At 38.7% G+C, this 13554-nt stretch overlaps 1 protein-coding gene and 2 non-coding genes across 3 annotated transcripts in view; 1 reads left to right on the plus strand and 2 right to left on the minus strand.

Moving 5' to 3' along the window:
- LOC132697806 (tyrosine-protein kinase-like otk) overlaps window positions 1–13554 on the minus strand; it is an 80638-nt gene that overhangs the window by 29144 nt on the left and 37940 nt on the right. The gene's annotated exons all lie outside the window — the stretch shown is intronic.
- Trnah-gug (transfer RNA histidin (anticodon GUG)) lies at window positions 13172–13243 on the minus strand. The gene has a single exon. It is a non-coding gene; the product is annotated as a tRNA-His (tRNA).
- Window positions 13430–13501, plus strand: Trnah-gug (transfer RNA histidin (anticodon GUG)). The gene has a single exon. It is a non-coding gene; the product is annotated as a tRNA-His (tRNA).

Raw genomic sequence — 13554 nt, forward strand, 5'->3', positions numbered from 1 at the left:
ACGGTCATGTTATATTAAAATTTTCACTTATATGCGTATTATAGACTTTTTTATGTTCAGTAGTAATTAAGTAGAAGTAGTTTCCAATTTGTAATTCTATATTTTTAATTTACTCCCTTTTTTGTTTTGCTTGCCTGATTTTTGTGCATATTTTTCCCCGATGACCTTTCCATTTGGAACCAGCGCATTTCCCTGAGATTAGTTTACAAAAAAACCTCGGAACAAATTGTTGTCTAGATTTTGCTGGAAACATTTCATTTGCCAGGGGATTTGCGAACCCTCTTTGCCCCCCACATGCCGGCAAATGAAAATAATTGAGACGAGCGAACACTGATTCATCCGATGCGAAATCTACAATAATCCTATCGAGGATAATCGCGTAATACTCAACAATCCCAAAATCGAATCTGCATTTCTTTCGGAACGACTCGCCGGCAAACCCGACGATTACAGAATTTTGCTTCAATGGGTAACGAACGTACTCAATTAGGGGGGCATAGCTGGATCCGCAAAACTGCGCCACGGGAAGCGAGGGCTACAACAACGTGCCACGTGACTCTATTCCTTTTGTTCATTCCACGATAAAGCTAACGGATTTGCATAGGATTTTGAAAGTGCATAGTTTTCAATTTATTTTTCTTCTCAAGTATCCCATAGTCGTTTCGAAGATTGGCATTCATCAAGGATATTCCGATAGTATGGTAATCCCACAAAGTTGATTGGTGGAGCACTTAAGAACGGAACGGCACTTTGAGCGTGAAGATACCTTGAAAAACCAGGTCGCCAGGGACGGAAGATTTAAAAGGGAATTTCCTTCAGAGCCTGGTTGGTTTACAAGATTCGCATATATTGCATTGCTATTCAAAATGCTTAATTTCCTGCTACTGTTGGAAGCACTCAAGAAGTTTCTTCTTCCTTTGAATTTTTGAAGTTTCTTTGAAAAATATTTTGACATTGGGAAATTTTGAAGCTTTTAATAATTTCAACCCTTTCGGCGTCATCATTGAAATCATATGTGACAAATGAGTTTCAATTTTATTACTAAAATTTGCGTTTCCCTGGTGCGGCAAAAAGAGGCAAAGAAATTGTGCAAAATTACCTCCATTATTTCTAAACATGGGCACCTTGTATAAATCATAAGTTAAAAGTAGGTCTCGGACCAAAACTAACCCAACTATTCAGCTAGTTCCTCATCAATTTAATCATTTGACACGGGGGCCTCTAAAATAGTCATGAAATTAAAAAAAAACTTCTCGAGAACGCAAAAAAATTAAGATGACAGAGACCAAGGGTTTGTGGTCATGCTGAAATATAAAATAAATTACGAAACTACTACGTCAGTTACGTAAGCAGGAACAATATAAAACAATATAGATCTAGAGTTAAGGTCGAATTGGTTTTCTTCAAAAGATCGCAATTGTAAAACAGACCCCTTCCAGTCCTTACATCTTCATTAGATCTGGTAGGGTTGGTATACCCGCAAAGAGTTTTTCCTAGAGGGCCGCTAGGCTTCCTTTTTTTTTGGATAAATAAACAAAATATAAATGATATTCTATTAATAGTTCCGTCTTCGAACGCTGAGGGCGTTTTTATGTGGCGTAATTCCTTTCTGTGTTCATTTCCTGCGCGCCTGAGCGGTTATACGCGGTGCATAGAGAGAAACGTACCCGGGCATGTCTTTAAATAATTTCACGGCATTTATCACCGGCGGAATGCCTTTCGGCGCACCCAACCGTCCTTTGAGCTTTTCAATGGAATAAAAGCTCCATTAGACGATTACAAAGTGCTTACGTTTGCCTTCTCTGTATACATACATCGCCGTAAACATCGTCGTCGGTTCTCGTTTCCCTCGGGAATTCGGGTTATTAATTTTATTTTCATGCCGGGATATACGATTCATAGGCCACTGAACGACCGATATAACACGAAAAAATGACAGTATAGCACAAGCGGAATCAAAAATATAGTAAGGTGTGTCGAAGACCGTAAGAAATAATAAAATAGAAATGGAAATCCGTTGGGGCGGCGGGTTCTGATGGCGAGCGAGGCAACATAGGAACAGACTTCTCGGACATATTAAAAAGTGTAGAACACAGTGCTTAAAACAAATGAATAATCTAATCACTTAATTGATTATTAAAGGGAATCCCACGATCCGCACCCGCTAGATCAACTACGAAATAGCCTATCAAAGTGGGTCCACAATATTACGAATGACAAAATTATAACTGTTATTGAGCACTTAAAGCTAAGGGCGCCGACACGGCGACATTGACTAGTGTGCACGTCCTCGAGCACCTAATGGTCATCGGTAGACCTCGAAAGCTTTACCTTAACTCGTCTATCCAGGCTAACCAAGAAAAATAAAAACAATTCTTCAAACAAAAACTTTTACCAGGAAACCAACATCAACTTACTTGCAACTTGCAATGTAATATCATTTAGCAAATTTATGAAAGCATCAGCTATCAAGAACATTGCTATTCGGTTCCACCACCATCATCCACTAAGACACTGTTTACTGAATTATTCATCTACCTTTGGCGACCCACGCCTCTTCAATAAAGCAACGCTTATTATCACCATGCTCCTCCACTAAAGCAATGCTTATCGGGATCACCGAATTCGGCGACACACGCCCCATCTGATTACTCTGTTTCTTCTTGTTTAGATGCCATGCAGACCTGTAGTACTAGGCGTTGAAAGTCATATCGCTCATATGTTCGAAGAGTTCTCGGTCTTCCAATCCAGCCATCCTGAGCACATCCTCGTTCCTGGTCCTTTCCGTTCAACAGACCAAACACAACACTTAACCATTCTACACCTGAGCTTGAAATTAAGATTCCGGTTGGAGTTTTAGAAAAGTTGTTCTTGCTTGTTCTATCCTGCATCTAATTTCAAGTTCCGTATTCTACTAGTCGTCCACCATACACCCCAAATATTTATACTTATTGACCTGCTCTATTTGCTCTTCATTGGCTTGCCTCATTGAAGTGATAACCACCTTCGGCTACACACTCCTGTCCAATCAAGAGATGCTTATCGCAACAATCACTTTCGGCAACACATGCTTCTCCACTAATGCAATGCTTATCGGGATCAACACTTACGACGACACACGCTCTCCAATAAAGCAATGCACACCGGCGACACACGCCACATTTGGTCCCACCTTCATGTAAACCAACCAGGCAACAACACAGCTCCAGTAACTTACTAGACTAGACAAATTTGCAAATTTGGTCTGAGTCTGCTTAAAAGCTTCAATTCCGGATTTAAATGTAATGCGATGATTTGCAAAATTTACAAATTAAACCAACCCAGTCTGTTATCTTTGCTTTCACCCATGAAAGTTTCGGTATAGTTGCTCAAATTTGTCTATTGTGTTATCTAAACGTGTGAAGTTTGGATTTTTAACGGAATTGTTAGGAAAACAGTTGGAAAAAACATCTTTTGACATAAGGCAATCAATTAAAATAGTAATTTCAATGGTTATTCTTGTTACTCGAGTTGAAGCAAGTTAATAGAACCAAAGAACAATACAGCAGGAACTTCGAACATTGGTTTAAAGATGATATATGATTAAGTTATTCCAGGAAGAGAGAGCAAGAAAATTGAGAAATGTTATAGAAAGAAGAATAAAAAATATCTAAACTGCTATGTCTGTAGCAGATACTTGGAAAAAGAAAATCAAGAAAAGAAGGTAGTAGAAATAACACAGAACAGAAAAATGCCTCTATCAGGGTGTACAAAATTTAGATAAAAAACATCTAGTCGATGTATAGAACTTTAAGTTGGCATTACTGTTCAAGATGGCACCGGTTTAACAGCTGTCAAGTGATTTATTTTCAGTTTGGTTTGGCAATTCATCATGAATTCATCAAGTAAGGCGTAGATCCGTCCCCAAAACGAGATTGCCGTTGTTCCCGATTTTCATAAGCCAATTTTGTTTAGTGATGAAGCGCACTTCTGGTTGACGTAGCCAAACAAACAAAACTGCCGCATTTGGAGCGAAGCTAATCCTCAAGTGTATGTCGAAACACCGTATACATCCAGAAAAACTCACTGTTTGGTGCGCTTTACGGGCTGGTGGAATCATTGGTCCGTACTTCTTCAAAAACGATGATGGCCAGAACGTTACAGTCAATGGTGATCGGTACAGAGCTATGATTACTAACTCTTTCATTCCTGAATTAAATAACCATGATGTCCAGGAGATGTGGCTTCAACAAGACGGCGCAACATGTCACAGAGCTCGTGCCACAATCGATTTATTGAAAGATACGTTTGGTGACCGCATTAAAGCTGAAGTGTCATATATCAATCTAAAACAGTTCTTAAATAGTTAATAAATGTTAAGTTTACAGCGTGGCACTTTTATAAACTCATATTTAAGATCGACAGAAGTCTGTATGCTAATTTCCAAATCCAATCCAAATTTTGCGGCTTATCCTTATACGCTTTTTCTTTAAATATCCTCAGAGGAAAAAGTCCGGTGGAGTTATATCTGGAGATCGTGCGGGCCAATTTATTCATCCCCTTCTACCAATCCACTGTCCGGGGAATAACGTGGGGAGGAGCACGCACCATCTTGTTAAAACCAAATTTGTTTACCAAGAAACTGTTAGAGTAGGAATTAAGTCATTTTCAAGAAAGTCCCTGCCCGAATATTATTTTTTGAGGATATTGTGTACGATTTTCTCTCCTCTATTTACAATTTTGTTTATTTACCGTACCGCTTAAACAAAACGTGGCTTCATCACTAAACGGCATCTGACGATGAAAAACTGGGTTTAAGATCCACATTTCCATCACAGTTTCACAAAACTTTATTCTGTAGCAAAGTCATCTTGTACTGATGATACTTTTCTTGTTTCGTAAATGTGTAATCATGTACTTTCATTGGTTCATGGACGATCTGCCCGTAATAAATTTTCTCTCAATTTTACTCACCGTGGATCTTGGATATTTTGGGTTAAACAAATTACTGAGTTCTCCTTTTGTCTCCACATCCAGTAAAAATATTCACGCCATATTCACTTTTACTCACAGAAATTGTCGCAATTTAAGATTTTTTTTGTGTTTTATTTTTGAAATTTGAAAGAATCCGTGAATGGATTTAAAAAAATGGCGTTTTTGATGATTTTGGGGGATTTTTATTTATTTTGACCGTCCACTGTATTTTAGGTTGTATCCACACCATCAACCTTCAAGTTCGGTAATAAGCGAGTTTCAACTTTGCCTAAAGTCCACGTCTAGTCGCGGCCGGCTAACCTGTCGTGTTAATGCGCCATTGTCGAATGCAAAAAACGTTAATAAATTTCGTCGACAATCGCCCTGCGGGGATCCTTTTTATTTTTGTTACGACCGCGTTTTGACGTCCTCCATCAAAATTCAGAACGTGTCAATCGCCTGCGTCGTAGTTTTCTGTTCGCGCATGGTCGGACCCGTTGCTCGTCGAGCACGTGCTTTTCCGGAGACGGCACTGATTTTTTTTTACGAGGCGGAAGTCTTGAACGCGACGCCACGCGTCAATTCGCCTGGTTTCGTTCGATAAGGTGCACTGATGAAAAATAATGGTAATTTTACATTATTTTTTTACTCACAGCTTAGAATATTTATACGGGGATATTTCCTACGCCTTGAATTTTGACGTTTGTCAGTTCTGACGGTCATGTCAGCGAATGTATTTGTTTGTTTGTGTTTTGTGTTTTCCGAAAATGTATCCAAAAACTCGTCGTAGAAAAAGTATAGTATGCAACACGTTCGGTAAACTTTTTAACTCATTCGAATATTCAAAACCCGCTCCGCTCGTGTCAAATAAATTCGTGAGTCAAATGCCGTCTAGTTCATGTATTTTCATGTATTTTTATACTTCGTGCTATTTTGTTAAAATGCAAAATACAATGTTAAAACTCAAATTAAATGTGGTAAATTTTAACAGCCACGTGATCACTTACCACGCTTTGCCGCAAGAAACCGTCTGGCACGGTATCGGCCATTTTTCTCTTCTGAATTTTGAAGTAGCGCCGCGTTTTTGTAAAGTTCCGTCAAGTTATACATATTATATAGTTTCAAGCCTATATATCGCAGTTTTGATTTGGTCGATAGAGTATTGAAAATTAATATTCCTGAAACTCGCAAGAAAATTTACTACTAATCAATAAGTGCCAATACCTGGGATGCGATTTGGTCAACCTTGATTTGGCATTAGCAACAGCGTAAGTAAAAGAGAATTTCGATGTTTTTTGTTGTGGACATTATTTATTGTTTATTTAGGATAGTAGAACAAAGCAGGTTTGCTATGTTTATAAATCATTTTAAAGTACTCCTTACTTCCAGATGGTTAATTTATTGACTAAAACATTGTTTGTGCACTTCTATAGTGATCTTCTCTCTTTTCTCCTTTTTCTTCGATTATAACTTGACACTTATTCATTTTATTCTGTGTACATAGCAACCACTGAAATATGAAATCTGGATGGCGTAGCAAATCAAAGACATCTAACGGACTACCCAACTTTGCTTTGTTTCGCTAAATCGACAAAATAGTATTTTAAGCATATTTTTTTCAACAATTAGCGAAAAACGTTTCCTAGTTCCTAATGGAATTTTAAGCAAACACTTAGAACAAATGATCGAAGCGTTTTGATTTGTCCAGTTTGTATGAAAAGTGATTTACTCAACCTTTGGTTAACCAAAATGAGCATATGCTCATAGGGTCAACAATGTAAAAGTGCTGTTATGATGATGCTATAGTATATTTAAAATCAGCGGTAGTCAGCAGAATTGTGGAGTTCGATACAACAAATAATCACTGAAAACTGCGCTTAAGTTGTTTTCCCAATTGCAGTCCTCCCCGTTCATGTTTTCGTCACCATGTTGATTCGGTTGGTTAAGTTAATTTTCCAAAGAAACTTCCACAGGCGTTAGAAAATCTACACTCTATCATTTGGCGGATTTTATACCAAAACCTGTATTTTTTATTCGTAAGTGTAAGTAGGTACTCATGCGCTCATGCTTGTGATACCGTTTGAAACACAACTTTGTTTGCATATGTTTCCAAGTATTTTGCTAATTTTTTTCATACGGTATCGGTAGATTTGAAAAATTTAATAAAGTGGTTGATTTTTCCTATAAAAATTAATTCAAACTTCGTGGGTCGAATCAAAAATGACAAATATAGGCAAAATTCCATTTTGGGTTATTAAATTACTCCGATTTTTGAATGGTTTAATGCCGTTCTGCAGTTTCCCTAATTTTTTCGGTTAGGGATTAAAACGCGACGAATTGACCGTTGCCGGATCGCCGTTGCCAGTGGCAACGGGTCGATGCGTTCGGTCGTAAAGTTTTATGGTCTCTGGAGTAGCGGCGGGACATCGTTCGACGCTCTCTGCGGGCCCTCCCCCCACTCCCCGATTCGCCGTCGACGGCAGCGCCGTAATGTCTGGCGGTGCGATCGTAAAATTCACGGGCGCCGACAGCCGGGGATTTTACGGCCCCCGGATTTAATTTTCGCCGGGTTTTACCTACGGAAAATTGTTAAACCTCGATGCGGGCGATGGCCGCCGTATACTAGACAGGGTGATATACCTCGAACGGCCGATTTTTAAATCGTAAGGGTTTCCGCTATAGTGGTTTTAAATATATAAAACGTCCCGGAAAATCTACGTCATTCCCAGTGGCGTGCGTAGAAAAGTATTTTGTAATTAAAAATGTTTTTCATATTTTATGCTGAAAACTTTAAAAGCTAAATGGGCCACCATATTAACTATCACACATTAACATGAGCTGAAAAAAAAATGCACTTCATCTTAAATGAAGCAAACCGGTAGTTTTCGTACTAACCAGCTAATTTTGGTTGGTACTGGTGAACGTATTTAGAACGTAGTTAGTTACAAATATAGAATATATTCACATATACATACAGTAAAACATTTTATGCATTTTACACCAGCTGTTCTGCATATCAGATGATATACTGCAAACAAAAAATAAATTATCCAAATAAAAATATACAGGGATATTTAAATTTAGTGTCCTAGAACTTTTCCAAAGGTATGAATAAATTTAAGTGTTTTAATTTAAAAATATTACTTGCAAACAAGAATAAGAATAATAAATAATTCCTAAATTAAAAACCTAAAATACGAAATGTATACAAAGTAGCTTAACCCATTAACACTGCTATGGTAAAGTTATAGGACTATCCATTTGAATGCTTTATTTTCGATATATACAGTGTGAAACTTAACTTTTACAACGCATATTTATTCGTCTCTATCAATTAGATACTTCACCTAAGATTTTTCTGACATTCGTTACAAAAATTAAAAATTATAAAAGTTTTTGCGTTTTCTTCAATTGATAATTGTTAAAGAATCGTAACTCTGGGTCAGATAAGTAAATATATCTCGTAAAATAACCTTCTAATCAAGATTTTACAACAGACAGAAAAGTTACTATTTTTTTATTACTTCCTAGAGCTTTTTGCTACCCATTAAACAGAAGCTTCATTTTAAAAGATTCAGTTTGACGTAAGAAAAGTCCCAATATATCTAAAGGTCCTAAAGAGTAGTTGACGTACTCTTTTGCGAGACCGTGTATTACGACAAGGCGTTTAGTACGGAAACGTAAGATAATTGTTATTTAATTTAATTATAATTTATTAATTTAAGCTAATGTCGATCTTTTGGCAAGTTTTTTTGTCAATTATGTACAAGGACTTCCTCAATTAGGTAAATTACTTTAACATCAATATCCTCAGCGAATCGAATTCCGGAGATAATCCCTAAATCGGTATACTGCGTCGGAGAAACAACCCTCCAGGTTAGAAACAGTTCAGCCGGTGTGGGGGGTGGGGGGGATCCACTATTCTCAAATATAATTTACAAGTTACCGATTTTCCATAAAATCCCAAACGATAAGCACATTCAAATGCGAGCCGCTTTACCGGCTTGCCGCCCCAGTGCCGGCGTCGAACAAAGGAAGGAATAGCATCGATTTCAAAAACCAAAATAACAAGGCGGAACATTTTTTTACAGTGAAATAAATTCCTCAAATAGGTTCTCTTTCTCAACTTTTACTTAACCTTGAGGTATATTCAAGGGAAAAATGTTATCTCGATTTTTTCATTCCGTTTCCACCGCAGCGCGAGACATCTCTCCACATTTAACCCTTGAAACGTTCCCTTTGTTTTCGGCATCGCTCGCCCCTCCCTTTATTTATCTACTCCTCCTCGCTCGCCTGTAAAAATTTATGCCCTTCACGTACAAATGAACTATAAAACACTCTCGTTCGCGCTCTGCCTACTGCCTCCTCATTTTCTAAATTGGTACGGTGGTAATCTCCTCGCTGCCGTGTAAGGGTTTAAGATGCGTCGTTCGACGCTTATCCCTTAATATGCATAAGCCAGACTCTTTGGAGGCGACTTGAAACGAAAAACTCAATTTCTTCGCTCCTCTTTCGTTCTGGTATATATTTCAATGGCGATCATCCGCATCTTCCGGGACACAACGCGTTACTTCGGATTCTGAGTTTAAAAAGTTTCGTAAGAGCACACTTTAACAAGAAACACGCGATATTGATATCACAGTTACAAATATATAGGCATATCAGTAAATATTATCAAATCCGGCGATGATGATGGATAGGTATCTCTGCTTCACCGTCTGCCCTAGATATAGGATAGATAGATAGATATATAGATAGATTTATTTAGCCATTTTTTACATAAAAAGTCTTTACAACAAATGGCGCGTCAGTATTATCAAATAAAGACAAGGTGTTGTCGAAACAATTGTCATGTCATAATATATAATTTCGTGAAAATCTGAACGTTTAGTTCTTATTTATGCTTAAGCATGCTCCAGAAGAAACAGTCTAACTTCTCAGAAGCATTTAGACTGTGATAAGTCTCTGATATGTTGAGGAGAACATTGTACAAGTCGGTGCGAGGCTTATTCCTTGCCGAGGTCGTCAGTCTGAAATAGTATGGTACGATGAGGATTGCCTGTCTGGTGTTGTGTGCATGTCCGTCAGAATGTCCTTCAAAAGCATGTATATTTTCATGGACGTGGTAAATGAACAGACTAGGAAGTGTCATGATTTTTAGATACGGCGACAATGTGTCAGAGCTTTCTTTTGCATTCGGAAAGCTTTGGCTGTTACATCCAGTGTGACGCGCAGTAGATTAAATGGGACTTGATTCAGATGACTAACTCTACTGCCTGAGAAGGTCATACGTTGAGTTGTGCTGTAATTAAGAACGAGAGTTTAATTAACCCCAAAAGCAATTGGTAAGCAATGACGGTTCAGGATACCTGTGACCATGACATTTTTTTTTATTATTAATTACCTATACATTTAGCACTCTCCTCGATAACAAATTGCTAATTACGGATACGGTATAGAGCGTGTCCCGAAATAGGGAACTTGAACATGTTTTTTTATTTCTTTAATACATTTGTTTATGTATAGAAATAACGCATACCAAATATAAAAACTCAAAACAAAATATTTAAGTTGCAATAATTCAAGTTGTGACACCGGGATATTCCTTTTAAACAACACTAAATACACTAGAATGATCGTGACGTCATACCGCTGCTTTTCGATCGATACGGCGACATGTTATACTGTCATTCTCAGGTTATAGACCGGGAATTATATTATTTACGTTTATTTTTGGCTAGTGTAAGGTGTGTTGTATTTAATGTACGCCCGTTTGAATTCGTGCTTTACATATTTGCAATGTACAATGTTACAAAACGCGCCATCATGTTTGAGTACAACTAACAGCCTAAAAAGAATGTTTTTTCATAATTCTTCCGAAACAGAAAGTTATGAAATGTTAATATTTTAGTAATTTTGGCATGCCTGATCAGATTCTACAATTATAAAGGTTTTGTTCGCTGACCTTTATAGTTATTTCTAATAAAATGAAAGTTGAGTGCTAATAAAAAAGTACACTCGCTAGAATTTCTTAAAAACACTTAAAAACATTTGGATAGTGTGCGAATAACCTTGTTTTGAAATGCAAAGTTAAGTAAAAGTTGAGAAGACCCACTGTATTGCGAAAACAAAACACAAAAATAAGTTTCTATCAAAATTTTTAACCCCTTAGTCAAGAAAACTTAAAGGTGTCGATTTTTTCGGAATTTATTTCAATTAAAAAAATGTTCTGCCTTGATTTTTTTTGGAATCGATGCCCTTTCTTTCTTTGTTTCTGACGCCGCCACTGGGCCGGCAAGCTGGTAAAACGGATCACTTCGAATGGGCTTATCGTTTGGGATTTTATGGAAAATCGGTAACTTGTAAATTATATTTGTGAATAGTGGATCCCTCCCGCCCCCTCCTGCTGAACCGTTTGCAACGGCTCTAGACCTGCAGGGTTGTTTCTCCGACGCAGTGAATTAGGTTATCCCACGTCGTGGTTTGTATCTCCGGAATTCCATTCGCCAAGGGTAATAACGTTAAAGTAATTTACCTAATTGAGGAAGTCTAACATATTGACAATTGTGTCCAAATCTACCTTATACAGGGTGTTCGGAAATTGAGTTAGGAAATTTGGAGGAGTTATGTAACAAAAATTCGAAATTGTAATATAGAACATAGAGAACAAATAATTTCAGAGAGCGATGTCCAGTCCATTCAGCCATTGGATAGTCTCTTTAGGGAGTCCAACAAAGTCTGAGAGGGGGGCGGGGTATGCGCGATTGGGACACTCGGTCGAGATATGGCGGATCGTCTGAATACCATCTTGGCAGTCACATTGAGGAGACTGCTTTATTTCCCATTTGAAAAGTGAATCACCGCAGCGCCCGTGGCCCGTGCGAACTCTATTTAGTTTCGACCAAGTGTTACGGGGCAAATCGAAGCCACTTGGTGGCTTGTTCACATTAAGAGCCTGGTGCCATTCAGGGAGCGCGGCCTGGAGCCACCTTTGTTGCCAGCTTTCTTTAACATTGAAATGTGAGTTTGCAAGATCGATAGCCGTGGCAATAGGCAAGTGCCTCGATTTCAGGCGTTGTCTCACAGCTGGGAAGTCTTTGTTTATGGGAGGATCCGGATTGCTTATTATTTTGTTGTATTCTCGGAGCAGGGCACTGGAGCGGCGCGCAGTACTCTGCTACAGAGTAGACGAGGCTGAGGGCTGAAGTTCTCAGGGTGTCTGCAGCAGCACCCCATGTAGTTCCTGCAAGTTTGTGTAGGATATTATTTCTCGTTTTCAGTTTTGCAGCCGTGTTGGTCAGGTGTTTTTTGTATGTTAGAGTCCGATCCAAGGTGACACCAAGATATTTAGGGGTTGAATTATGGTTTAGTTACGTTGGCCATTTTGTTGTTAAGGTAGAAACAGCAAGACTCAATTTTGCTCATACTAGGTTTCAATCTCCATTCTCGAAAATAGACTGCCAGTCTGGACAGATCATTTGTTAAAATATCTTCTGTTGCGGTAATGTGCTTGTGTTGAACGGCAATCGCAAGGTCATCCGCATATCCGAATTTCTTCGATGTGGTGTGAGGCAGATCCGCAATATACAGGTTAAATAGTAGAGGGGCCAGCACAGATCCCTGGGGCAACCCGTTGTTGAGTGTTCTTTTTGTACTGTATTGATCGTCCTTGTTCACGACAAACTGTCTGTTAGCGAGCATATTATTAATAAGGCTGGTCGTCCTGCTGCATCGAGTGGCAGTTAGCAGTTCCTCAAATATTGTTACTCTTGTTTCAAGTCGATAAGTGTTATCGTTTAACTCGGCTCGGCTGTAAATGTCATTTTACCTCTGAAATTTGAAAAAGTCAGTGTCACAATCCGTTAAAAATTAGGTTCTATTGAAAGAGCTTATTATCCAAATGCTAACTGTGATGCGGAGATCAAGACTGCTTTATATCGAGGAGTATCCCAATAGAAACGTTCCATCTACTAAAACATTCATAGAAGACCTGTCAACGAGTACGAGAACACTTGCTGCGCAGGAAAGAATTGGCCCTTTCTTGTTCAAAGGGATCAAGCACTGTATAAAGTTGGCCTCCTATGGTCGACAAAATGGCCAAACTTCCAAGTATCTTTAAAATGTTTTAGAATACATCAGTTTGGTGATGAGACCCGAAAAAATGTTGAAGAACTTTATTTGCAAAAAAAAGTCTCCACCGTGATAATGTTTTTCGCATTGCCGTGACCAGGATTCGAACCTGGGTTACCACGGCCACAACGTGGGGTCCTAACCGCTAGACGATCACGGCTACCGGAGACGTTGTCACTTTCGGCGCAATCGATAAATTACATCGCTTCACTTTTCTACCACGCCCGAAGTGTTAAATCGATTCGCTTTACTCGGCAATTAAGCCCGAGGGTCAAACATAACCAGACCGTGAAGCAATTTCTTCGTTTCTTCGTCGACGAAGGAGTTATTGATATGTTCTCCAATAGCCGTGATCGTCTAGTGGTTAGGACCCCACGTTGTGGCCGTGGTAACCCAGGTTCGAATCCTGGTCACGGCAATGCGAAAAACATTGGTCACGGGGAGACATTTTTTTTCCTGATTTGGCGGGAA

Source organism: Cylas formicarius, unplaced genomic scaffold (assembly GCF_029955315.1).
Source record: "Cylas formicarius isolate icCylForm1 unplaced genomic scaffold, icCylForm1.1 PGA_scaffold_2__14_contigs__length_35257938, whole genome shotgun sequence".
NCBI classification, from domain to species: Eukaryota; Metazoa; Arthropoda; class Insecta; order Coleoptera; family Brentidae; genus Cylas; species Cylas formicarius.